This window comes from Chiroxiphia lanceolata, chromosome 2 (genome assembly GCF_009829145.1).
Source record: "Chiroxiphia lanceolata isolate bChiLan1 chromosome 2, bChiLan1.pri, whole genome shotgun sequence".
Lineage (NCBI taxonomy): Eukaryota > Metazoa > Chordata > Aves > Passeriformes > Pipridae > Chiroxiphia > Chiroxiphia lanceolata.
Genome location: NC_045638.1, coordinates 71,366,853 through 71,392,358, shown reverse-complemented (window position 1 = coordinate 71,392,358; position 25,506 = coordinate 71,366,853).

The window sequence follows — 25,506 nt, the reverse complement described above, 5'->3', positions numbered from 1 at the left end:
AGTGTGGAATTTCCCATTGGGGTGATGGAGAAACTCCCCAGCCAAACCCCTACAAACTCCCCTTTATTTACATGAAAATAAAGCAAAGTGAAAACCCCAACCACGGAGCTGTGGGGCACCTATGCTCCTTAGAGGTGTGGTTGTGTTTCTCCATCAGAAATTATGTTGCACCCATGACACAATGCAGGAAACATCTAAGGGGAAAACCATTCCTACCCAAAGACTACTCTGGGAAGGCTGGGTCGTTTGGCTGGCTTAAACAAGATGGAAGCAGTTTAGAAAGTGCTGGTGGGGCTAATGCTGTCTCCCAAGCCTTGGCCAGGTCAGACACTGAGCAGGGCGACAGCTGAGCCCTCCTAACACTTCCAGTGGGAACAATACAGTGGGGCACTGGTGAACTCAAACTATCCCAAGGCTGGCTCTTGGTGCCATGAGAGCAGCCTCCCTGGATGTGACCTGGAAGAACTCTCCTGAGGGAAAAGCATCCTCCTGCATATTTAGAGGTTCCCACATATGCCTGTAAAAGAAGCCATTACTACAGCTTTTACTTGAACTTTCTTAATTACACCAGACTGGACTTTGGTCTTTCTCCATTTGACATGTGTGTCTGCTCCTCCACAAAAATTACACACCCTCTAGAAAAATCCGTTTTATCTTCCCATTGCTCTATAAGGAGTGGGGTCATTGCCCTCCACAGCTCCGATTCTTACCCTTTGAAGCTGAACCTCACACACATAAGCCATGTATTATTTGAGCTTAACAATTTGCAGTCTGTTCTTAGTTCCCAATTTTTGTAATTTTGGGGAGTTTTTTTGTTTTGTTTGTTTGTTTGTTTGTTTGTTAAGGTTTTTGTTTGGTTGGTTTGGGTATTTTTGTTAGCATTCCCTTACCTAGACTCTGCTACCCGTCAGAAAACTTTTTCAATTTCCTGAAAAAGCAGGTCCTTCCAGGTCCACGATCTGGCCTAGCTCTTGCAAAAGACTTATGCCACCTACCCTAAGAAGTGTCAGATTGTCTCCTCTAACATCTCCAGTAAACATTCTACCCGTGATCTCAGATCCCATTGCTTTCTTCCTTGCTTCATCCTTCCTTCTAGCATCACCCTGAGCACACCAAAGTATGCCCACAATTAAAATCCCTGCCTCAAAGAGTCTTGGGTGGCCAGTACTTTTCTCCACGTCTGTGGATCTACCATGCCTTGAACCAGGCACCTTCTGTTCTTGGTCCAAAACACGGCAGCTGGAGTTACCAGATCACAACCTTCAACAGCCTGGACCTTCCCAGTCTTCCTGGTTTTTTTTAGTTCATATCTGGGCAAAATGAGCTTGTATCTGTCACTGCAGTCCCCATCACTTAAGGAGCATCACCCCCCCCTTCCTCTTCATTGTCTGCAGTGGTCTGTGCTTCCTGACACTCTTCATCCCTTTCTGCTTCCGCAGTTACCTCCCAGCCTGCGTTTGCCTGGGTACAGGCCTTAGTAGTGAGCAGGGGTGCCCTTAGCATTGCTGCAGGTGGACTTGCAAGGACCCTGCTTTGGTTCTTTCTTGAATCTTTAAGGATAAGCTCAAAAGCTCCAGATCAGATCCTCTCATTCAGGTGGCTTGTTTAGTCTTTTCAAGCCCTTCAGCCCCAGCATTTTTTCTGTACTCAATAACCCTCTCACGATGAGACAGTTCAGACCTATATCTTCTCTGCTTTACAGTCTCACAGTCCTTCTGATGCAGGGTAAACTGGTGTAGATTGGGTGCAACCTGAAACCAGTCTCTCCCAAGCTAGCATCTCTGAGATTGAGATTGATTCCTTCTGTTCTGTTCCTTCCCTCAAGCTGCACCATACCAAGGCAGTGAGAAGATATGGACATCTTTCCCAGATAAGAACATGTTTCCTGTGTCTCTGCTCACTGCCCTTCCCACGAAATCTGTGCCTTGTGCTTGCTCGTGGGTTTTCTGCAGCCCCTGTCCTCTGTCTCCCTCTCCTGCTCTGAGATGGTTGCCTACAATCAGGAATTCATGAAGGAGCATTTTTTGCAGTCTTCAGGGAGAAAGTGCTACCCTTGCAGAAAACTTGAGGATGACAATGAAAAAGCAGCATGGAATTATTTCCATGTGGTGATTCCTGTTTATGTTTGCCTAACATACCCCATTCCTTTTCAGCCTTGGAGACTTTGGACATTCTTAGTCATTTACTACCCACTTCTAGGTTTGTAATATGGCTTTATTTTAATGCACAGATCTTTGATGCAGTTCTCTAAGACCTCATGGATTTTGGCTGTTGTTTATGCTTTTTTTCCAGAGGAGTTACTGTGTTCCACCCCAGTTTTGGTGCTATCTAGAAATTGCCCAGCTTTTCCCTCCCACTGGTAGCATTGAATACTTTTTTCCAGGGCACCATATCATCCCCCATTCTCTCAGTAAAAAAACACTGGTTTGAGGCAAAACCAGACGCTGCTCTTTACCCCATCCTTTCAGATCCTTGCTGTCTCTGAAATGTAGCAGCTTGGAGTTCACTGTCTCCAACTTCACCCACTGTGTTTCCTTAGGTTCTGGCAAAGTTCAATTCAGTCAGAAAGTACCTAATCACCTTATGCAATGTTTTCACCCAAAACAAGTCTGGTTCTCCTGGTATTTGGAAGCCAAAGAAGTGTTATGTGAAAACATGTCTGCATCACTGGAAAGCCCATGCCTGTGGGGGGCCACCACCTGGCCCACGGTCTTGACCTTGAGCAGGGTTCACTGGGCCTGACAAGACCATTACTGTCTCTCAGCAAGTGCTGGCCCTGTGTCACTCACTCACCGTGGAGCCATTGCATTCCTGCCTAGTGACAAAATGATTGCAGAAATCCTGGGACTGCAGAAGCTCATGACAGAGCTCGGATCACCGCTCATCAGTGACCGTATGTAGCACAGACAGGAGGAGTACTGGGCTCCCATCCTTCCCTGCAGTCACTTTGGTGTGGGGTGGCAGAGAATTGGTCATAGAAATCAAGAGTGGATCCCACTGCCTGGAGGGGAGCTGGGTGTCCACTGGGACACGCTTTTCTCAGAGGTGATAAATTGATTCCTGGTAAGTTCAGTATTATCAGAAATAGTACCAATTTTCCTCCTAAACAAAAAGAAGAGTTTGACTCTTCAGCTGTCCCTGAGGACTGAGATGTATGACATGCTGCCCTGGCAAAGGGAGCACAGTGCATAAGCAAGTCTGGGAGAGCCAGCTGGGAGGCTGGCATCAGCTCTGAGTCTGGAGTGCCACATCATGAAAATCAGAACAAGTCTGCAGCATTATAGGAGCATTAATAGTCACAGAGACTAGTCACAGAGAGAAGGCCTTTTGCCCTTCAAGGGAGAGAGCCAGGCTGGGAGCACTGGAGCTATTAATTGAGTCACAGAGCAGTCATTTGTACATTTAAATGATAGAAGGCTAAATATGTTCTGCAATCAGTCCTAGCAAAGGACACTGATGGGGACAGGCTCCTTTTAAAGCCTGACATCCAGTTGCTCTGGGCTGCCTGACACGGCTCTGCAAGCACAGCTCTTTCTTCCCAGCTCTTGCCAGACTCCCTTAAAGAGGCAGTTCCCCACGCCTTTTACTTCCTCAAGCCAAAGGTAAGAATTGAGATGGTTATAACATATAGCTTCCAGCATAAATAAACAACCTCACTGATTTAAAATGTTCTATTGATTTCTGAGGTGTATGTGTTGGCACTGGTGCTGAAATATCTGCACCCTGGACAAATTTGTCCTCTGGCTCTGCCCAGAGCTGCATCAGCTCTGTTGCCCTTTAAGCAGGACTTCAAGTGATTCCTTCAGTTTCTCCCACGAATGAGATTTGTCTCCCATTTTTTCAGTCTCTGCATTATGCAGTTTCCAGGTGTTGCTTGAGGAAGATGAGTCATGTTTTTCTGTAAACCTTTCTGTCTGGCAGGACAAGCATATTGCAGCTGTCTTCTAGTATCATCACTTTGCTTAAGCTTAAGTGCTCCAGCTGGTGTCAGAGCAGCTTGGTGTGTTGGCATAATCTCTGACACTGTGTTTTCCCAGGTCTTAGTATAGGAGATGCAGAATGAAGGGGTCTTGTGTCCAATTCTTAGCCCAAATGCAGCATCAGCATTACCAATATTTGATGTGCTTTTTAAAAGACCTGTGAGGGCAGTCTCCATCCCTCCCCGCAGTAAGAAAAACAAAAGATAGTTGGTTGGCCTGTTGAAATATCTGACCTGCTGAATGAAAATTAAGCAGTGGTTGGAGACAATAGTATCTCCTAGAGTGCTGAATGTAAAAAAACATATGCTGTCTTTTTACAGCCTTGTCAGAGACCTGCTGATGATGGAGTGTCAAGTGTAGAAAAATATCTGGCATCAAGTATACCCTTAAGAAAACATTACCTTTACATGTAGTGAAATCACTCCCTTCCAACACATTTACAGGAATCCTTTAAAATCTCTCCATCAGAGAATTCTGCTCTCTCACTTTCAGTCTCCTCTCTCTTTGGTGCCCATTGTTCCTGTTGAAATTCAGAGTGTAGGATTTCCCAAATAATGAGACTCCATTTCCTGCACATAAGCCTTCCTGAATGTAACAAATTTACACTCATTTTGATACTTAACTGAGCTTGCATTTCACACCCCTCCTTGGTAAAGATAAGTTTGTGTAGTCTCTAGGGTTTACTGCATTCTTGTGTTATCTGTGATGTCGCTTACAGTATTAATAAAACTGATTTTGGCACCACATCAATTCAGTTAACTGTATCCAATTTAAAATAAACGAATATCCAGTGTGGTTTGAGGCTGAGCACCCATGTGTGCTCTGGACGTGCTGGCAATCTCCGTCAATGCTGCAAAATGATGGAGGCACTGCAAGTTTTGCACCTCCTTCCAAATGGCAAGTGTCATCTCTGTTTTTGGTGTCTGCCACAGAGCCTGCAGCTCCTTATGCTGTGTCTTTTCGTTGAATGGCTTCCCTCTTTCACTAGGAGTATTTTCCATTTTGTTTCACATGTGGTGCCACGTATTGTTCAGTAACCACACAGAACTAAGGCAGCTGACAGAGGCTGCTCCCTTCAGCGTTAACTGATCATTAGCTTGTGAGCACTGTGTAGTGGGAGCCTCACTACAGCACCAAAGTAGCTCTGGCAACAGCCTCTAAAACACTGTTGTTGCTGCGGAATGCCCAATCATAAGTCTTCTCCTATTATTATTCTCTGTGTGTTCCTGGGATTCCTTCCCCCTTTGCAGTAATAACATCTTTGCACCCTCCTGCCAGAAGGTGCTGGAGTGTGGGCTTTGATTTATTGGCTAGTAGAGAAGGGTGGTTGCTGGGATTTTTCCCAGAAAGTGCGGCACTTCCTTAGGCTGTTTTGCTAAAAGCTGACTAGAAGAATGCTGCGGAGACCAGAGCAGATGGGCAGCTTTTATTTAAATGAGAAAATGCTCTATGGTGACAGTGGGGAAACAAACTTGGAAAGAGAATGAGAGAGTTCTCTGAATGTTCTCCACAGGAACCCAGTTCTAACAATGGCTTCAAGGTCTGGGTACTCCCACTGCCAGATACTGGCTCCAGAGCAATTCATTTCAAGGCTGAGGATGATTAGACCAAATGGAAAATAAAATTCAAGCAGTTTAGCCAAGAATCAGGCTGACAAACAGCTCTCAGAACAACTCTGCACTGTATTTGATGGGCCAAGGGCTGAAAATATATTTTCCTTCAAGCTGATGACTTTGAAAAAGCAAAAACCTAGAATGCTGAAGCTGGTAACATGAATTAATATTTCATGAGAGGCAGGATGGTTTTTTTTCTCAGTGTAAGGTTGATTCTATTGGTGAAGCTTTCACAGCCCTGCATACCCCAGCACAGTGCAGAGAATTCACCAGCAGGTTTCATGATTAAATGTTACAGGAATTATTTTTATTTTTTGCTGTGAGAGAGATCACTGAGTGTCAGAGAGGCTGTAGCTTGATGCTGATTTGATGCCAGGGAAAGCAAATACAGCAGATACACAAACTGAGAGCACCAAGAACCAGCAGGTGACATTGCAGGGTCCAGCTAATCCCCTAGGAAACATCAACCATGTTATTACTTGACACCAGCAGTTAAGGAAATGTCAGCATTAACCTGCATCTGCAGCAGCTTTTCCAAACAAGCTAAAAGCAGTCTGCACTAACAGTAAGGCAAAACCAACCAACTTTTGTATGCATCTGGTGTAGTGGTAGCTGCCTTATTCCAATGGCTCAGGTGATGAAGGACACAAGGGCGATTAGACACACATCTACCTCCTCTTGGGAGAAGAGAGAGTAAGTCACTGGAATAGAGAGATTTCACACTGAGAGAGGAAGTCTGTTCCAGGACTGAGATTGGAACAGATACTCCTGAGAAGATGTACAAATCTCTTCTGGCTCAGCACAAGCCCCGCCCTGTTGACAGGCAATTGTATGTACCAAAGGGGTTCCTGCAGCCAGAATCAGTATCCAGGACACCAGCATGATCTGAGATGGTGTCCACACAGAACGACATCTGTTGAGTTAAAACCTTTTAAATAGTGCTGCTGAGCTGTAAGTTAAGTGAAAAATTGGCCATGACAGAGGCTTAATGAGAATCCCTGCTCAAGCTGGGAAGATAAAGGCAAGCCATGGCTGGCCAGCAGGCCTCACACAACTTCAGTTCCTGCAGAAGAGCTGCCTTACAGCACACAGCCCTATTCAGAGTTGTATATGATGTTTTGTTGTCACAAGACAAATTAGTGATACCAGTGCAAACAGGCATGCCTAGAAGGTTCAATGACACTCAGATTCTCCTCTCTGCTCCTTCCTCCAGTTCCCCCACAGGAGACTTGGTAAAAAGCAGGAAAATTATCCTTTCTTTGTAGGCTATTTACTGGGAAGGTTATCTGATATTCCTCAAAATGAACATGCACAATAAAGCTCAGGAAATGTGATGGGTCCGTGGCATGATCCCAGCTGGTGAATTGGTTGTGTGCCTACATGCTGGTAGCAGAGTCCTCTGGGTATGTCTGACAACTTAGAGATCAGGAAAAGCTGGAACACAACCTCTAGCTCTGGCTACCAGCCAGGCACACACTTGGCCTGGTACACTTGGTGCCAAAAAGATGCTAAAATCAATGGTATCACTCCCTCATATCTGAGCTTTTCTCTAAACACCTACTAGCTGCATTTGAAGATGCAGGGTCAGATATTTATTCTTTGAAATTTTTTTTTGCATCTAAAAGCTTTGGAAAGACAATTAGCCACCCACTGTAATATTCATCAAGTGTGACCTTCACCACATTGTACTACATGGCTCTATTGTCTGGATGCTTTGTGATCATCTGACCAAAATGCCATGACTGTTTCAGGAAGCCGGACTCATCCAAACACAAGCAGATGTGGATTCACAAGAGGAAGCATTCACTCCCATGTCCAGTACTCCGCTGGCAAGAGTTGGCTGAGGACATCTACAGAGCAGCATCATGGAACCAAACTCTTATCTGGGGAAAAAAGGTATCCCAAAATGGTTGGCACCTTGCAATCATTGAATTGTGGTGCTTTGACTGAAGTGTAGAAATGGAGGTGAGGGTGAGATGAGGAATTATGTTCCAAGACGATTATTAGTTCTGTTTAGGGCTCACCTGTTTTTTCTACCAGCACAAATGACATGGAGAGAGGGGATCTTCTACTGAGAAAGTAGGATATGGTCAGACTAGGCTGATGGCATATGCCTCAGGAATAGTGTCCCACAGAGAGAGAAAACATCACCATAGGTTTCTGTGTAGCTCTCACAGCTGACCACAAGTAGTTCTTCCCGATAGGTTGTCCCAGCTTGCTCACATTGGGAGTGCAGTGAATCCAGATGTGTATGACGAGGCAGTAGCTTGTGGTCTTGGCAGCCCAGGGGAAGACTCTTGCCGCAGCAGGTGCCGTCTCAAGAAGCCCATCGCCTGAAGCCAGAAGCTGACACCTGATAGCAGAATTGGCTGCTGGCTAATTCGAACTGTGTTACCAGCCACAGATCAAAAGCTGGCTGAAACCTGCTCAGCAAATCAGGCTGATGAAACATGATCAAAGGAGTTCTGCCCTTTAGGATACTGAATGAGTCTCAGCTAGGAATGCAGACCTCATCCTCCTGGAGGGCTGCTGATGATGTGCTTTCTGCTCATCCAAGAATCATGCAGGCTGAAACATTCCCAGGGCTGCACAAGGAATGTCAATACACTGCAGAGTGCTCGGTTTGTAACTATGTGCTGCATTAGGGCCAGCTCTTCTCTGAGCTGTATCCAGATTTGCATGTCAGGTGTCTGGGAACAACAGAGCAGCCCAAACTGTTCAGGTAGTCAGCCCTCCCAAAGTCCCTGTCAATGAAGAGGAACTGACCTGTTTCACCAGACCAGCTAATGATATTGTTTCATATCTGAATGGTATCACACAGTTCTGGGCTAGCCACACTTGGTGGGGTTTATCCTAATACTGGTTTTAATCCCTTAAAATCCATCTTTGGACTGCCAGAAGAGAGCTTACTTTTCACAAAGGCTGCTTTAGCCACATCATTTGAAGACCTTCCTGTATGCAGAGCACATTGAGACAGTAGTGAAGACTAATGAGGGTCTGTCTAGCAAGAGCTGGTAAAACATACAAGGTATTATTGATTTATTGTGTCCTACTGTGACTGTGTCTTCTTTTACTAATATATTTATTCCGATTTATCACAAATTTGTGCTATATATCTATTCATCAGGAATACGAAAGCAGCCAGAATAGGAAAAAAAAGTTATGGATATTTTGGACACCACAGGCTTCCTGAAGACCAAATTGGAGAACTAATTATTTGGTGATAATCTGGACAAGTAAAGAAAATGTCAAGATTCCATATGTCTTATTTTCTATCTGAAAACTATATACTCCTCTCCTCACCACAACGTGTCATGCTTTGCCTTGCCTTGCCTCCTTCCAGCCATCCTCTTGGGGTCATAAGAAACAGAACAAGACCAAATCCTGACTGATCTGCCCTCCTCCCCCATGACCATAAGGATGAACACAGTCGTTTGCTGCAGCTCCTCTTTCCTAATGTGTTCATAACAGACTCACACACCTGCCTTTGTCACCATTCGGAATTGGGAAAATCCTTGGGTAATTCCCTACCTTGTAATGGCAGTAAGTGGGAAAACTTCCAACTCAGATACATCCCCACACCAGTCTTCAGCATGAGAAATAAATACAACCATAGCCCCAGAGCCTTCCCTTGCGATGGTGGTTCTTGAGAAGCAGATGTTCTCCTTCCTTGGGTATCCATGTCCACTTGCTGCATTCTGCTTGGGACAGTACCCTATGGGAATCTCTCTCCTGACAGACAGGATGTGAACAGCTTTCATGGCTATGCCTGTCTTTCTCATCCAACAACCACCAAATTAGGAGCTCCTGCCTCCAGACACTTTTTTTCTGTGGTACCCTGAAGAATGAAAGAGGCCTAGAACTCCTTATTCTTGTTCCGTAACCAAAACAGGGCCAGGGAAAGGCTGACATACAGAAAAGAGGACTGTAATCTCTTGTATTTCTGCTTTATCTGGCTATCGACTCATTTGGTACTGGTGTCTCAGAGCTCAAAATTAAACTTAGATATGATCCAATTTGCAACTAATAGAAAGAGGCATTTTCCTCTCTCTGTTCCAGAATTCTCCCAATAAACCACAACGGGTTCAGTAAATAGAAAGTTTTCTGTGCTATTATATTTCTGTGAAATTATATTCACCACAGTTTCCACTGGGAGTTTTTGAACTCCAGGTTTATTTCTTAAACAGCCACCGAAGATTTTATTTCCAGAACAAGTAATTAAAGAGAGAAGGGAGAACCTTGTCTAATGTATATAAGTATCTCAAAGGAGATAAAATGATAGGTTTTAGTCAGATCATATTCTAGGAATTGTATCACAGAGACTTATATGATCAATTGTAGGGCAAATTTATATGAAGCAAAGGTTGTTAAAAGTTACACCTGCTTACCCATATCAGAAATTCCTTGAACTGCTCAAAACTAGAATAATCACCCATTAAAATAATTATCACTTAGAAATGAAGCATTAAATAAAGGTAATAAAATGTGAGCTGTCAGCCTGTGTGATATATGTGTGATTGAGCTCTGTGGATGGATCCATTTTTCAGTTACAATGAAGCCTGTGCTAGAAGCTACCATTCTTAGACAGCCACTGATTTTAAAAGAACATCCAAAAATAGCTCTATTATTCCATATCTTTTTGTTAAAAATTTCTCCATTAATTCACTCGTCTCCAGGGTAGTGATTCTACACAGGCTTCAGACTACTTGTACTTTGGAGAGTCCTGCCTGGTATTTTTGGTACATCAAAGCTGGAATTCTAATTTTGAGAGCAACTTGACAACATTAGGAAAGTAAATTAAGCACACTGAGATGGGGAATGGCTCCATGGCAAGAACAAATATAACTGCAGTCAGGAAGTCTTTCCCCTGGAGGAATTACATTCATAACCAGAACGCAAAATAACTCAGCTCATGCAAAAGTAGAGCAATCAGCTCGTTCCCCAGCATACAGATTAATCCACCCATCTACATTCTCCCTGTTTTAAGCACCTCTGCATGAGGAAGGACAACCACTCACAAGAGTCAAATACTGTCCTGGACCCCTCATGAGGTATCACTGATTTCAGTAGGCAGTTAACTCTGGTGGTGCTAATCACACTTATAAAGCCGTTACTTTCAGAAAATGTTTTTCTGTAGTAGAAATCTCATTCCAGGAACTTAAATAAGGTTCACATCTTCATTTCATCAGCCATTCATGTAAACAGGCTTCTCAGAGCTCAGAACCAATCATTTAGCCTCTGTTTAATATTTTAAACTCAGAGAAGACCCTATTTTTCTCTTCTATTTATTTTTCCTCCTTAATGCTTAGATAAACATAATACATAGTAATATTCATGTACCAAAACGAGCTTGGCCTATCTGCTTTCCTCAAAGCACGTGTCTGTCAGTGACTTCAGCATGAGACCCTGTGTTCAATAACAGGTTCTGCCTTTCAGTTGTATTAATCAAGACATGACAGAGATAAGCAGCTGAATGTATCTTCCCATCGTTGACTTCCTTTCTCGCCCAGCCACTGTCATCACAGAAATAGCTGCAAAATTGGTCAGAGTTGTCCAGATAACTTGATTACTCTTCTTCCTCTAAATTTACTGGAAAATGCTTGTTGAATCAGGCAGTTTCACATCAGTCATTTCATGCATTTCATTTGCAGCAGTGCCAAGGGTCTTTTTGTACAAAATCTTTTGTGTGTGGAGCTGCCACTGAAACTGGTCAGCTGCAGAAGATTTAAATACTAGGAACTTTGTGAACTCCATACAGAAATAGAAGTGAATCTCCAAGAAAAGAAGGAAAAGTTCATTTTGGACAATTCCAAAAGAAACATTCCAGTATCTTGACTCAGCTGGAAAATAATTAAGATAATCTGGAAATCAGATTCAAAGTCTAGCAGGAAAGAAAGGCTCCTACTGCTAAGAGAAACAGCCTTGCACAGACACTGATATATAACACATATTCTGGTGTAATGGAGAACAACTGGATTGTTACTGGGATGCTAAATTCTCTTTTGATAAATAAACCCTGTATTTTCATTCATTTACAGCTCTGCCTGCTTTCTTTTCTTCTTTCCTTGCTTGTCATTGTCCCCTCATACACATTCCAGGCAGGTCTGCTGTAAATCCTTTTCATCACATTGTTACACTTACTGACATTTCAAGGACATTTTGTTTGAAATGTTAAGAGAAAAAGCACTTCACAGCCTTCCAGGAAGAAGCATCAATGACTGTCAGCGTTTGAACTTATGTTGTCCCATCTCCAGCAGGACCCAAACCCTTGGAAGCGACATCTGAAAATAGGAATCTCAGAAAAACTTCTAAAGGCCCCCACACAAACTGGTGAATCAGTTTGGGTTCACCAGTGATACCACTTAATGGCAGCAGTTCATCCACAGGTCAGCGCGATAATTTAGCACAAGCTACCTCATTATTTATTTCCTGGCCCACCTGTAGTTTTATCCTTCCATATGCAATTTTGTTCATGCTCAGCATCCCTTGTTGCTTTCACAGCAAGCACCTCTGCCCCATTTCTCCTCTTCCATTACTGTTTATATCACAAACTTAGGAGATGGCTTTCAAAAATTATTGCTTTTGTAAATTATTGCACTGGAACCTCACATGATGTCATTCATAGTAGTCCTTGAAAATTAACAGCTCAAGGCCATTTAAGGTGTTGGAAGATACGGATTGCTCTTCTCAAGCTCATAGTGCAAGTTCTTTGAGATAGGGACTACACTGGCAATAGGTAAAAATAGATATCAATAGATAAAAAGGTGTTGATAGAGTCAATATGGAGTCTAAACTGTTAGGAGGAAAAAGAGAACTGGCCCTTGAGTTATGAGATGTATGGCAAAGAGAATAATCCTGGTAAAGGAGTGTGTGATTTGAGACTTTAAAAGGTCTGGAGAGGGTGGTAGAAACAAGACAATAGAACAGATCCTAAATCTTCATGGTCATGTGGATGGACAATGCCAGTGCAGCTGTGGATAAGTGGAGTCCTGTGATGGACAGCTGTGCTTCTCCACACCGGCTCAGCCCTGCAAGCTTTACTGCTGAGCCTCCACTGTGACAGTGGGTGGTCCTCCCTGAACTAATAGGTTTATCATACACTGATTTTTCTGTTCAAGGCATACCACTTGCAAAACAGAAACGTGATATGGCACAGAGTAAAAGCCCTTATTCAGTTTTGATCTGCTGGAACAGCAGCATTTGGCAAATGCAAAGAAGAAAAGATTAAAAAAATGCTGCTGTAGACTAAATAGATACCTGTCATTATTTCTCTGCTTAGAAAAACCCAAAACCAACACAAAGTGCGGGATTTTCTTGTTCCCCTCAAAAGTAATTTCCTTGATGATGAATTTTGCTTTCCCATCATATCCTCTTATGTGAATCCTTTCCTTGTGATACACCAGCATCAGCTGTCATGGATATCAGAAGGGACTGAATCAAGGACTGCCATCGTTTCCTTGCTCCCCATCATTCTTCACTCGCTTGCTTTGTTTCTTTTTTGGTTTGAAAAAGATAAATCACACAATCGATGATATGCCAACATGAGATTCACTTTACTACCCACCTTCTGCTATTGCAATGAAATTGTGAAGTCACAGTCTTCAACAATATGTCATTGATGGCCTTTGAAAGCGGGACAGAAAAGTCAATAAAGTCTCATTTCTTTAGAATTATTCCTCTGTTGTTTTTTCATATTTGCCCTGTGGGATATTTGGCGATTTTTCACACAAAGCACATAACCAAGTTGACTTATCACACACAGTTTTTTAAAATAACACTGGAAGAATTCAAGGATTTTACTTAACTCAATATTGTGAAGAAACACATCAGGGTTCTTTGAGCATTAGCTATGATTCCCTAACATCCCCGTGGGTCTGTTCAGCCGGAGCTTGCAATTAAGCTGAAGTTGTTTATGCAATAATTAAGTTTTTAATCATGGAAATTTTTTTGAGCTCTCTTTGGGGAAAAACCATTATTTAAGAACATATGTCCAGATCAAATGGTATCTTGGGTTAGACAAATGTCTCAAAAAGTGCTCAAGATGATACTCAGGGCATTTTCTATTATACTGACAATTGGCATTGGTGCCTCCTGTGGAGTCCACGTTTGAGAGAGTAATAAGCAATTCAAAGCAAAATTTTCCAGCATGCTCAGACCCTACCTGCTTATGTGGTCAATAAAGAGAAGCCATCAAAACATCTCAGGGAGGTGCCTGTAGATTATGGTTTGAGACAGGTTATATGGAGCCAACACTGGGAAGTCAGAGGTCTAAACCACCCTCTTGGATATCAGTGTCATAGGTGGCATTGAGCAGGACACTTAAGGGTTCAACCGTCCATTCATTAGGTTAAGGCTTAACCCTTAATAGCAATGTTCACAGGCCAAGTTTGTTTATAAATAACAGGCCAGGCTGGTTTTATTGCAGATTGTTTCATTTTTACTGCCTATGTAGAATATGATTCCAGCACCACAACCCTCTCCACAGTGAAAACTCTCTCTGTTGACCTTCAAAGCAGCTCTGCACTGGCATGAGTTTGTGAGTTTTCAGCATCTGGTGCAGCTCAGTCCACATGAATTGAGCTTCCCACAACAGGGGTGCTGAATGCAATATTTCCACAACTGGCAAAGCAGTGATTCATGTGCCCCAACAATCTCCAAGCCCAAAAGCACACCCCAGACTTTTCATTTGGAAGGAGGCTGTGTTCTTGGGGACAACTCTCCATGGCATTGGTTCTAACTGTGCAGCAACATCAGTGGGCCAAATCCTCAGCTCCTGCTCAGTTTCTGTTCTAGGCTTATTTAGGAGAGTGACTGCTATTTCTCTTTATAAATAACAAGAGAAAGTCAGACAACAAGGTAGAGCAGAAACAGTCTCTGCCCTGTCTTTGAACAGTGCATGAAATCATAGCAACCTCACCCTCACTGAGGACTTTCTGCTGTTACCTTAAAAGAATAATTATCCTAATTGCTCACTTTAAGTATTCCAGGTGCTGGCAATAATTGTGCCTTATAACTGAAAACATGAAATAAAAAAAATTATGAAGCAACTAGTTTTATAAAGAAAACTTAATCTAAACAGTAAACCCCCATCACAGCAGGAAGCCAACATGAGGAATGTGACTGTAGCATCAGCATCAGTTAGAACAAGTTAGAATTATTTGTCTAGCACTAAAAGTTTCATCAGTCCACAAGCCTTTTGATCCTCCTTGTGTCCTGATCTCCCTGAGAAAGCCCATGACTCAAAATGAAGGCTTTCAGGGTTCACGTGCCTCCTGAACCTGGGTATAATGCCAGGAGGTATCCACATCCAGTGGGAATATCCATTCCTGTGAGTGAGACGCTAACAACTTAAAATGTTTGGTGGTATAGCTCTTTCAAATGGTTATCTTCTGCCAAAATCCTGATCATGAGCAGTGGTTGTTTAGCTTGGAGAAAAGAAGTCTCAGGGGGAACCTTATCACGCTCTACAACTATCCAAAAGGAGACCAATGCGAGGTGGGAGTCGGTCTCTTTTCCCAGGTCACAAGTGACATGGCAAGAGGAAATGGCCTCAGGTTGCGCCAGGAGAGGTTTAGATTGGATGTTAGAAAGATTTCTTCATGGAAAAGGTTGTCAAGCACTGAACAGGCTGCCCAGGGAAGGATTGAGTCACCATTCCTGTAGGTATTTAAAAACTGTGCAGATGTGGCACCGAGGGACATGGTTTAGTGGTGGACTTGGCAATGGTTGGACTCGATGATCTTTAGAGGTCTTTTCCAGCCTAAATGGTTCTATGATTCTATTTCATGTTTAGGACCACAGCAGAGGAAACAGATTGCACTGCAACATCAGGGTGTGCAAGGAGTGCCCAGCAGGGCAATAGTGATGTCTGCAGTAGCCTCTGGTGAGAAGTGGGAAACCTGGCAGAGCAATAAACTCCATGTGTCTCTGCTGTGGTGCTGGCGTGGGCATGTCTACATGCCCCACATGTGAGATGGTGGGTGGAAAGCCTCATATGAAGATCTGATGAGCCCTTTGCTTGCTCTGCTCAGCCATGCCCAAAGCAAAAAAAAAACCTTGGAATCAGTAGAGATGGCTGCTGGGTGTCTGGAGTGTGACTCTTTCTTGTCTGGAGAGAACACTGATGGAGTGGGCATTTTAAGCCTGATGAGAGGGTCTGAGAGGGGCTGTGAACGCTCTCCTTGTGCCTCAAGGGCAAGCACGGGAAGGTTGAAGAAGGTTTCTGAACTGCAAACCAGTGCTGGCACAAGAGTAAACTGTGCACTTCAGCTGGGCGTTCACTGAGGGTTCCAATAGGGTCAGAGCAGCCTCTGGCCTGATGTATGGGGCCCCACACCACCTGAGTCTAAAGGATGGTAACTTTAGAAGTGGTGCTAGGTGATGAGGCACAGGAGGCAAAAGGACGTTTGTTTTGTTGAGCCAGGAGTCCTATCAGTCCCACAGCCCCCAATCTCCCTGGGAATAGGCATCCGAGCCTTGACTAGTTGGTTGTCTTGCTGCCAGTGACCAAGTACATGGAGTGCAACTTACACATCCTCTCTAGACCAAACCTTATGAGTTCCTAATTTTAAAGTACAGGTTTCTGTGACTTCAGCCTGTTCTTGCTTCTTTCCGCAGTGTGTCACTGCCAGGATGATCCAGCCATGTAACAACAGAGGCCCCAATCTAAATTTTATTCATTATGAAAATTTCAGGCCATGACGTATCTTCAAGAACATATCCCTTTATATAACTGGTAATGCTCTCATATGAGTCAGTGTGTGAATCACAGGAGATACACCTGGAAAACAAACTAGACCATGTTCCATTCAGTATTATTAAAGAACTGTATTTCTGTCGTATCGAATGCTCCTATTATTTCAGTTTGTTACTTTTACCCTTCCCTCTCCAAATTGTTTTCTTTTTTTCTTGCTTGTTTTTCCCTGACTGGAAGTACATCCTGCCTCAGGGCTGCAGGCCAATGCATTCCCCTTGATACTGGGTGATGGGAGTCAGTGGTGTGACATGCACATGGGACCAGTGAGGATGCTCTCAAAGGTTGTGATAACTTTGGCTCTCATGTATGCTGCAGCAGCACCTAGAAATGGTTGCTAGGACTACATAAAAATTGCATACATGATGCAAGTGTGTTTTGAGGAACTGCAGTGTGGAGCCCCAGCTGGTGCTCTTGTGCAACCTTCTCATCTGGAAGGGAAGCCTCATACTAGAATAGTTTGCTGCAAAGGGCCTAAAACATGCCAAGGAATAAAGCATGAATGCAAATGCGTGTCTGGGATGGCAACTACCTGGCCTGGGCAAGCAGCTCTGTTGCACATGAGCAACATTGATTTTCCTAGTGGTGAATATACTTTTTCCATTAAAAACAATTTTCTGTGTGATGCTGAAGTGTGGAAACCAGATAGAGAAAAAAACCACTAGGGATGGACAAATCTTTCTCATGTTTGGTGGCTTTGTTGTTTTTTTTTTTAATCCAGCACTAAATCATTTTACATTCAACCCTCTTCTGGACAAATTTTCAAGAAGAGCTAGCTCAATCATGCTGGTGAGGAAGAAAAGCAGTTTTCCCACAAGTGCTTCAACATCCATCTTTCCATTCCTCAACAATTAACCTAACTACAGAGTGGAGATCAGCTGCGATAGGAGATATCCTATTCGTTTGGTAGATATAGATGTCGAGGTAGAGAAGAAGAGTTCTCTCCTGCCTAGACAGAAGAGCCTGCAGGCACACTCCTGCCAGGGACAAGCCCAGAAGGAACCAGGCTTAGCTCCAGTTGCAGCTCCAGAAGACTTTGCTTTTCACCTTTTGCAGACAATTTTCCCAAACCCAAGTTCATTTTTGCCTGCAAGTTTGGAGGACAGCTTTTCCCCCTCAGCAAAGTGTCCTCTCCAGTGGTATGAGCATGCTCCCAGCCTTCATGACCACATTTGGCAAAACTGCCAGCCCCATTCTGCTTTCTTCCTTGTCTGCTTTTTGTGAACAAAACACAAAGCAACATGGGTATCTTTTCCCATGCTGGATGAGTTCCCCGTCCTCGCTCTTCTGAGCTGGTACTTCTGCCAGGGGCCTGTAGCTCCTGAGGGCAGGGGAGGAGGCAGACACAGCTGGGCAGACCTGCTGTCTCTTGTGATTGCATCAAGGTGTCCCAGGAAGAAGAGGTAAACCAGAGAGTGTGCAAGCCAGAGACTAAAGCTAATGAGAGTAACTAGCACTGTGCAGGAGCTGGAATATCAGTTTTTGTGAGGAATTCCCCCATTTTGCAATGGGCTATTATTCTCTGCTGGATCAAAACCAACAAGATTTGGAATTTCCTATAAAACTAAACCTGAGAAAGACAAGAAGATCCTTTGATGTCTGCCAAAGTGTTTGTTGTCATTTCAACAACTGACAGGGCTTTTATTGTATTAAATGAATTTCAGAATAACATGTTGCCTTACAAAAGAATAAGCCAAGTATTTCATCATGGATGGGTTGAAGCAAAATAATTTTATTACTTTAGTGCTATGCTTCCTTTCTTGCTTCCAGGATTTTATTCAATCTTTTTCTCTATATGTTCCCTTAAAAATTTCTCTTAAAATGATACTTTCTCTTGGGAAAAAAAAAGAAAAAAGATACTTTCTCCTGAATTACCGCTGCTAACAAGGCTAAGCAATTGCAGCCACAACTGTATCTCCAGCATTTCTTCAATCTTGAAAAACCACTCTGTGGAAATAAAACAGACACTTTTTCCTCTCTCCTAGGTTTTCTTGAATACCACTGTCCTGGGAGGGACTGTAGGTATGCCCTGGTGGCACCTGAGAGAGGGACCAGCACCTGCCCAACCTTCCCTGCCATTCCAGGGAGCCTACCAAGGGGAAAGAGGGTGGCACACACAGTGTGGTGAAGGATTACAACAACCATCCTCTCTGGGACTGACTGAAAATTTGACGACTGTGGTAGCAGAAATAAAATTCAGGCTTTGAGCTTTGAGAGGCTGACAGCTAAATCTTGGAGAAGAGCAAGGCCTGATGGATCTATCAGCCAGGCCAGTTCTGCATATGCATTTAGGCTACAGGTTTTCAGTAAGAAAAAATACAAACATCATATCCTTGTCCTCAGTTTTCCATAAATCATGATCCTCCTGCAGCAAGGAGGTCCTGCAAGCCCAGGTGCTCGTGCCACAGAGCGCACCTCACTAGTGGTAAGATGGGAGGAGGTTCATGGTTTTGGGCTGTCTCCCCGAAGGCGATGGGTAATGTGAGATGTGCAGCCTGCATCACTGCTTGCGAAGTGCTGCTTTCATTTAATGAATGTTAAGTAACCACGTTCTCACTTGATGCACTGATTCCCACCCCGGTTTTCACTGGTAGCTGTGCTCAGAGGCACAGTCTCCACCTCTGGTTTTGCTGGACATGAGAGCTACTGCAGTGCAAGCCATCCTACTGGAGAAGGAACACTCTTTCAACAATGTAAATCAAAGTTCTTGCCTTTTTTTCTTGGACATATTTGTTACTTCAACTAAGTAATTCCCATCTGAATTCCTGAAAGCCAAATATCCTAACCTGCATAAGGCTTTTTTATAGTCTTTATGAGAAAAGAGATGAGATCATTCCTTTTTATAGGTGTCTTTGTGTTTGTACTAACTGCTTCTCTTCATTTAACTGCTTCTCTTCATTTAATTGTTCATTTTATATCCACTGTCCCTTTGCTGCTACCTGAAGCAGCAAAGCTCCAAAACACAAGCTAAGCACATATACATTTCAATGCAAATCAAAGCAAAGATGAATCTCAGAAAGCCATCAAAGAGCTGCATGGAAAACTTTCTGAACTATCCCCGCTCACAGCAGGCAGCCATGATAACCCATGGCACCTCCTAAGGAGAAAAAAAACTAAGGAAGAATGGTGGTCTTCCAGTGCCAGCCCCTACTCTAAGGATTACAATGGGATGTAGGTGCCTAGATAGTCTGAAGACTGCTATTTCACAAGTTTCAATAAAATATTCAAGCCTGTCCATGAATTGTGTCCCCTGAACACACAAGGGATCATAAGTGCACTCTGGTGTCTTCTGGCTGTGAGTAAAAGCTGGAGGAGAGCATTGGATCCTAATCCTGTCCCCAGGATAGGACAGCTCCTTCCAGCTCTCTACCAGACCTTCCAGGGGCACTGCCTTACCCCCAGCAGCTCAAACACCTGGGTGAGAGGTGCTCTTTGGATGGATCAAGTCAGGGTTTAAACCCTTCTAGGAATTAGTTGAATCAAGAAAATGATTTTCCGACTCCGTCATCTCAGTAGAGGTTTCTTTCTACCCTGTTGGTCTTGGAGAAACATCCCTTGTCTTCAAATTATTTAGCTCAGTTTTACTTCTGCATGCTTGCCCCATGCTCAGTATTATATTTCTAGCACCTCACACTCCCGTGTGCATTGCCATGTAGGGTATCTTTTAGGCACCATTCCTGATACGTATTCAAGTCATCACAGCTGTCTTTCCAGAAACTTCAGTAGCAGGGTAGTTTCTTCTATTATTCCCTCATCACATCATCTTTTATTTTCTCCAACTCTGGCAGCCTTCTTTCTAGTTGGCTTGTTTCCATGGTCCTCATCCCTACGTCACCACTGTTCTCATGCTCCAGCATCCTGACCCATTCAGCAAAGCTGTCTTATACATGCTCATTCCTGACTTCGGCAAAATGTTGAGAGTGCACTCCAGTCCTTGCAGATTTTCTAGAATTGTTCTTTTCCTGGTGCCAGTTTCACAGCCTTAATTACTTCCATTAGTTCTCCACCAGGTTTTCCAGCTTGTCTCATTTTCCACCTCCCAATTCAATCTGCCTCTTCCTGTTGTTTTCCATTTGATATGATGTTCACCTGCATGCTGAGCCTCTGTCCAAGCTTTCTGATCTTTTGGTCCCACCTCGTCAGTTATTCCTTCAAGACCTTTCTTCATCAGTGATACCAGGTCAGCAAGAGAGCTGAGCTGGGAAAATGGCAACGAATAATTTACCTGACGGATGTAGTTCCTCTGTGTGTCATGGCATACCTGTGAGCACCTTGTGTTTGCCTGGACTGCCTCCAAGTCCTAGCCCCATTTAAAAAGTCTGTTAGTCACCAACAGTTTTATTACTCAGTCACAGGCTCATCAGACTGGGGAAAGCCAAGCCCTGGAGATCTCCAGCCTGGCTCTCACCAAGTGCCACCAGCACCTGGGTCTCGCACCTGGTTCTGGTACTGGCAGCTGAGCAATTTTCCCTGTATAGGTGCCTCACTGCTGATGCCTTCCACTAGCAGGGGAAAATGAGAGATTCCCCAGCAGGTGGAAAATCTGATTTTTGCCACATTTGTGGAGGCAGCTTGGCCATTCCTCATCACTGAGCATGAACACCACGAGGCTGGCCTGGGCAAGCATGTGTGGCAGCCTGCTCCCACAGAGATTTTGAAGGGACATGGGGGCAGGGAGCTGTTTGTGGGATGTGCTTCACCCAGCTCCCATTATGGGGCAAATGCCTGATATAGACTTCTCCATAAGGAGTTGCATGGGCTACCAGGTAACTTTAAAATCTAATTTCAGCACCAGTTAAGCCAGAAGAAAAGTTTGTCAGCAAACTGAATAGCACGGGGAGACCTCTGACTCTCAGAAATGTCAAGGATTATTCAGGGAAACCTGTGTGCTGGACACTTTGTTCCGAGTAATCCTTGTAATGAAAAATGGATATATAAACTGAGCCCAGCCCTTCCTCAACTTGTAACTCCAGTCACAACAGACTGATAGACAGACAGAGAGAATGCAAGTGAGAGCACTGCATGTGTTGCTAATGGGCTGTCTTCATTCTCTGCAGGGACGGGATTTTATTTCCCTTTTAGCTTCAAGTGCTGCCTTTGCACAGTGGACTGCAATGTTGATTAACAGAAACAAGAAAGCCCATTGACCCAAACCAAAGCCCATTACAGTAAATGGATGCTGCCCATTGATTTTTCTGCATCCTTCCTCCCACGGTCCGGTGAGATACGATGTCCCTACAGCTGGTCTGAAGTGCTGCTGCTGCTTGGAAACTACTTGGGTTGGGAAGGTGGGAAGTGGACCATGGAAGGTGCACATTACCCCACCTGTGCATCCCCATTGCCCCATGCTTTGGCCCCAGCATATCATGACATTGCTTCCTATGAAACTGTGGGTATGTACAGCCATTCCACATTACTTTCAGAAATCATCATAGTGATGAACACCTATGGAAGAGGCTGTGCAGGCCTTGGGAGCAGGGTGCGGCTGGGGATATAAACCCCCTGGGTGTGGTAGGGGGGTCTGCTTCACAGCCTACTGATTTGGAAAGGCTCAGGAAAGGAAAAAGGTTCTTGAAGGAGCAAGTCCTGGCAAAGGTACGCTGAGGAGACTGAAGGGCCTGATGCAGAAACACATCATGCAAACAGATGCACGCACAGTTGCCTCCATCAGCTGGGGTTAAAAGGACTTTCAGGGTTACAAACCTGCATTTTCTCATCTAGTTCACAGAAGGTGACCAGTCTACAACTTGGTCATCTTTTTGCCCTTGAAAAGCTTCACTGTCACGAGGGAGCCTGGAGATCCCATCGGTGCCAACTGGCGTGAAAGTCACCACTCCAGACAAATGTAAGATATGTGCAGCTTCTACATCATTGCAGACAGCAAACTGTTTGCCTGGATATTCACAAATGGGAGTAGGCATAACTCTAAAAATGGAAGTAAAGAGCCCAGTGGGCAGAAGCACAAATGCGAAGCAACAGCAGAAAAAACCCCTTTGAAGTACACTGACTACCATCCTGAGGCTGTTTTCTCTCCAGATGAAAATAGCTTTCAAGTCTCTAAATTTTGGCTAGATGTTTGGATACAGCAAAATGGCATCTATGAGTCAGAGTAGGTTACTTTTCACCTGGGATCTTTTAAAAATGTTATTATAACAGTTTAGAGAAAGTTGAGGATATTAAGCCACAGGCTCTTGGAGCGTAGTCTGCAGCACAATTTTATGCCCACAAAACCAGTGATGTGGCAAAGCAAGCCCTGGTAATATCTAAATGTGCTTCTCCCTGCAGCCTCACCATGGGGCTTATGACACTTGGTTACATAGTACGCAGCATGTTAGAATTTATGAGATTTGGAATTATTTCAGGATAAAGTCTCACAAAGATTTTTTTTAAAACAAGCCTACATGTTTAGAGGGCTAGAAAAACAGAAAAGAGGATAAATGAGACAAGAGTTACTCTTTGTTTTTCAAAATATTGTATTCAAAATGGGAAAACCCTTCCTCACTGTACTTCACCATCCTCCTGTAGAATGGAGTCCATGAACCCCAGGGTGCCCTGAGTTCAGAGAGCACATCCAGAGGGGGAAAAAAGGACCATTTGCCTCCTTGTTCTGTGTCAAGTGGTGCCCTGGCCTCTGTCTGCTGTGCTTTGAAGTCCCTGGCAATATAAAACAGGATTTCCCAAGCTGTGGTCATAGCCCACACAATAGGGATTGAATTACTGAGCGTGTGGTAGCCTAAAGGCAGGCAGATCCAGTAGGCAGGGGCAGGCAGGGAGGGAGAGAGGCAAAGTGCCCGATTCCTCAGACCTCACACAAAATGCAAATGCGTTGCCCTGATTTGACCACAGGGAAATAAGGGGAAATAATGGTGCACTCCGGGCCAGCCCCAGCAGATTCTCCCCCACCTCCACCCTTCCCGGCTGCCCAGCTCAAGCTCTGCTTTGCAGTAGATGGTTTTTCTGGGGATAGCAGAGGAAGAAAAGACCAATTTCCTCCTGAGCTGAGTCCAAAATCTTGTCGCATCAGAACTCATGTCCTATTTCCCACCTCTGTCCCCAGCTGGCATACATCTACCAGTAACTCGGGTGGGAGATGGGCCATCTCCACACACTGGTGTCGCGTGCCCCAGCTCCCTGTGTTAGCCATCGGTGGATCACACCAGCAATGAATAACCCAGCTCACACTCCTGCCTTCCAGCTTTGGGTCTCCGTCCCTCTCACTCACCCAGCCATCTACCACTCCTTGCATCGTCTGTATGATCTGCTCACTGCTGGGACTGACACCTGCCTACCAGATTGAGATAGAGTTGATCAATGGCATCAGAAGCTGCTGAGAGCAAGCAGACCTAGCTGGCTGCCTGGCTGGTGAGACAGATGGACAGACAACTGAGTTTATGGACCTCAGTTCCTCAGAAATCTGAGCTAAAATTAAGTGTTTATGCAATGACAGTAGCAGTTTCTATGATGATGTGATAAGGTTGCTCTGAGCTCACTGCACATCTTGGACAACTGAGAATAAAAGGTCAGATGGCAATATCTGGCAATAAAGATCTCCCAATAACACAGACCTTTGTATTTCTATGGCTGACAAAGAAATCCATTCCCGAGCACAGAAGCTGAGTCACAGAAAATAAGGATGGAAGAGCCTTTAAATATGAGTTCAGTCTTGTGCTCATCAGCTGGCACTCACTGCCCTACGCCCCCAACCCAGCCCCAGAGGGGGGATCTCTGACTGCTAGCCACTGACTGTGCATCCACCCTCCTTCCACGCTTCTGGTACTTTGGGGAGCCTCCCAGAGACTTCTCATGGCCAACCAGCCCTCCACTCATGCAATACTGGGTCACAGCTTACCTACTGCCCACATTTGGTCAGCTTCCTTGAAAAGAGTCAGTTAAGCCCTCTTTAGCTGATCCTCCCTTGCAGAAAAAGCTATGCACTGTTTGAGCCCAGGACAAAGCCTGTTCTGCCCTTTTTATCCATCTTACTTGGGAGAGGATGGATCAGTAAGGCTGGGATGCAGGACTTGCCCCTATATCCCTTTCAAAGGGACAGCTGCCTGCCAGGCTCATGCCAGCCCATTGTGTATCTGTGGGATGCTCCTGACTTCAGGAGAAGAGCAGAGTGATCATTGTCTTGCTGCATTTGCTTCTGCTTTGCCTGGCAGGGTCACAGCAAAACAATATGAACAGCGTACAGGTGGTCCCCAGACCCATAAGTTGCCTGCAGTGGTATGTTTCTGCTTTATTCTTCCCACCCTACTTTCCAGAAAAGAGGGGGACACCCAAGGGTGCTTCCCAAACTGCACACCTGCAACACCACACAGCAAAGATGAGCAGGGGTCCAGGGGAAACAGTCCATTCCCTCTACCCCAAGGACAACTTATACCAACCCTCCCTTTTCTCCTTGGAGGAAGGCACAGGAAGCTTTGCCCTACGAGGTGATGACAGCCTTTTAGATCTATGGTAGTAAAAGAGATGGAAAAGCAAATTAAAAAGTACCATTGAGAGACATGAGCCAAGACCAGCATCTCCTGCATCCAGTCACAGGGTCAATAAGCCAGCACGGGCAGAGGGATGGTGGGGCTATGCCAGCAGCAGTGTGCAGGGAAGGGGCCAGTGTACAAGTTTCGAGCTGGCTTCCCGCCAAGTCCCCCCGAAACTCGACAACAAGAACCCGCCTCCCAGAGAGGGAAAAAAGGGAAAAAAAAAAAAACCAAGCAGCCAAAGCTATAGCAAAATATATATATATATATATATATGTATATACTTTACATATGAGACAGATACACAAAAGGAGAATACCACACACCGGGGGGGGGGGGGGGGAAGGGGGGGGAAAGGGAGAAGGACAAAAAGGGGCAAGGACCGAACAAGTCAAACGGCCAGCCGAAGGCAAACTAGCAAAAATCTCACCACTTCCCTTCGAACAGGCAGGATGACCAGACACGGTCCTCGGCTCTCCCCTCACGCGGGCAGATAACGGCAGTCACTATAGGCCTCGGCTCCAGATAAGCCCGACCGAAACAGGGATCCACCGTTCTCGAACCTCGCCGGAGAGGAAGAGCGCGAGATCCCTCCCGCTGGCTTTATTTATACCTCAAGTTACGTAAAGGAATAGCATGGAATACTTCCGTGATCACTTTTCTAGTTCCTTCCTGGCTAC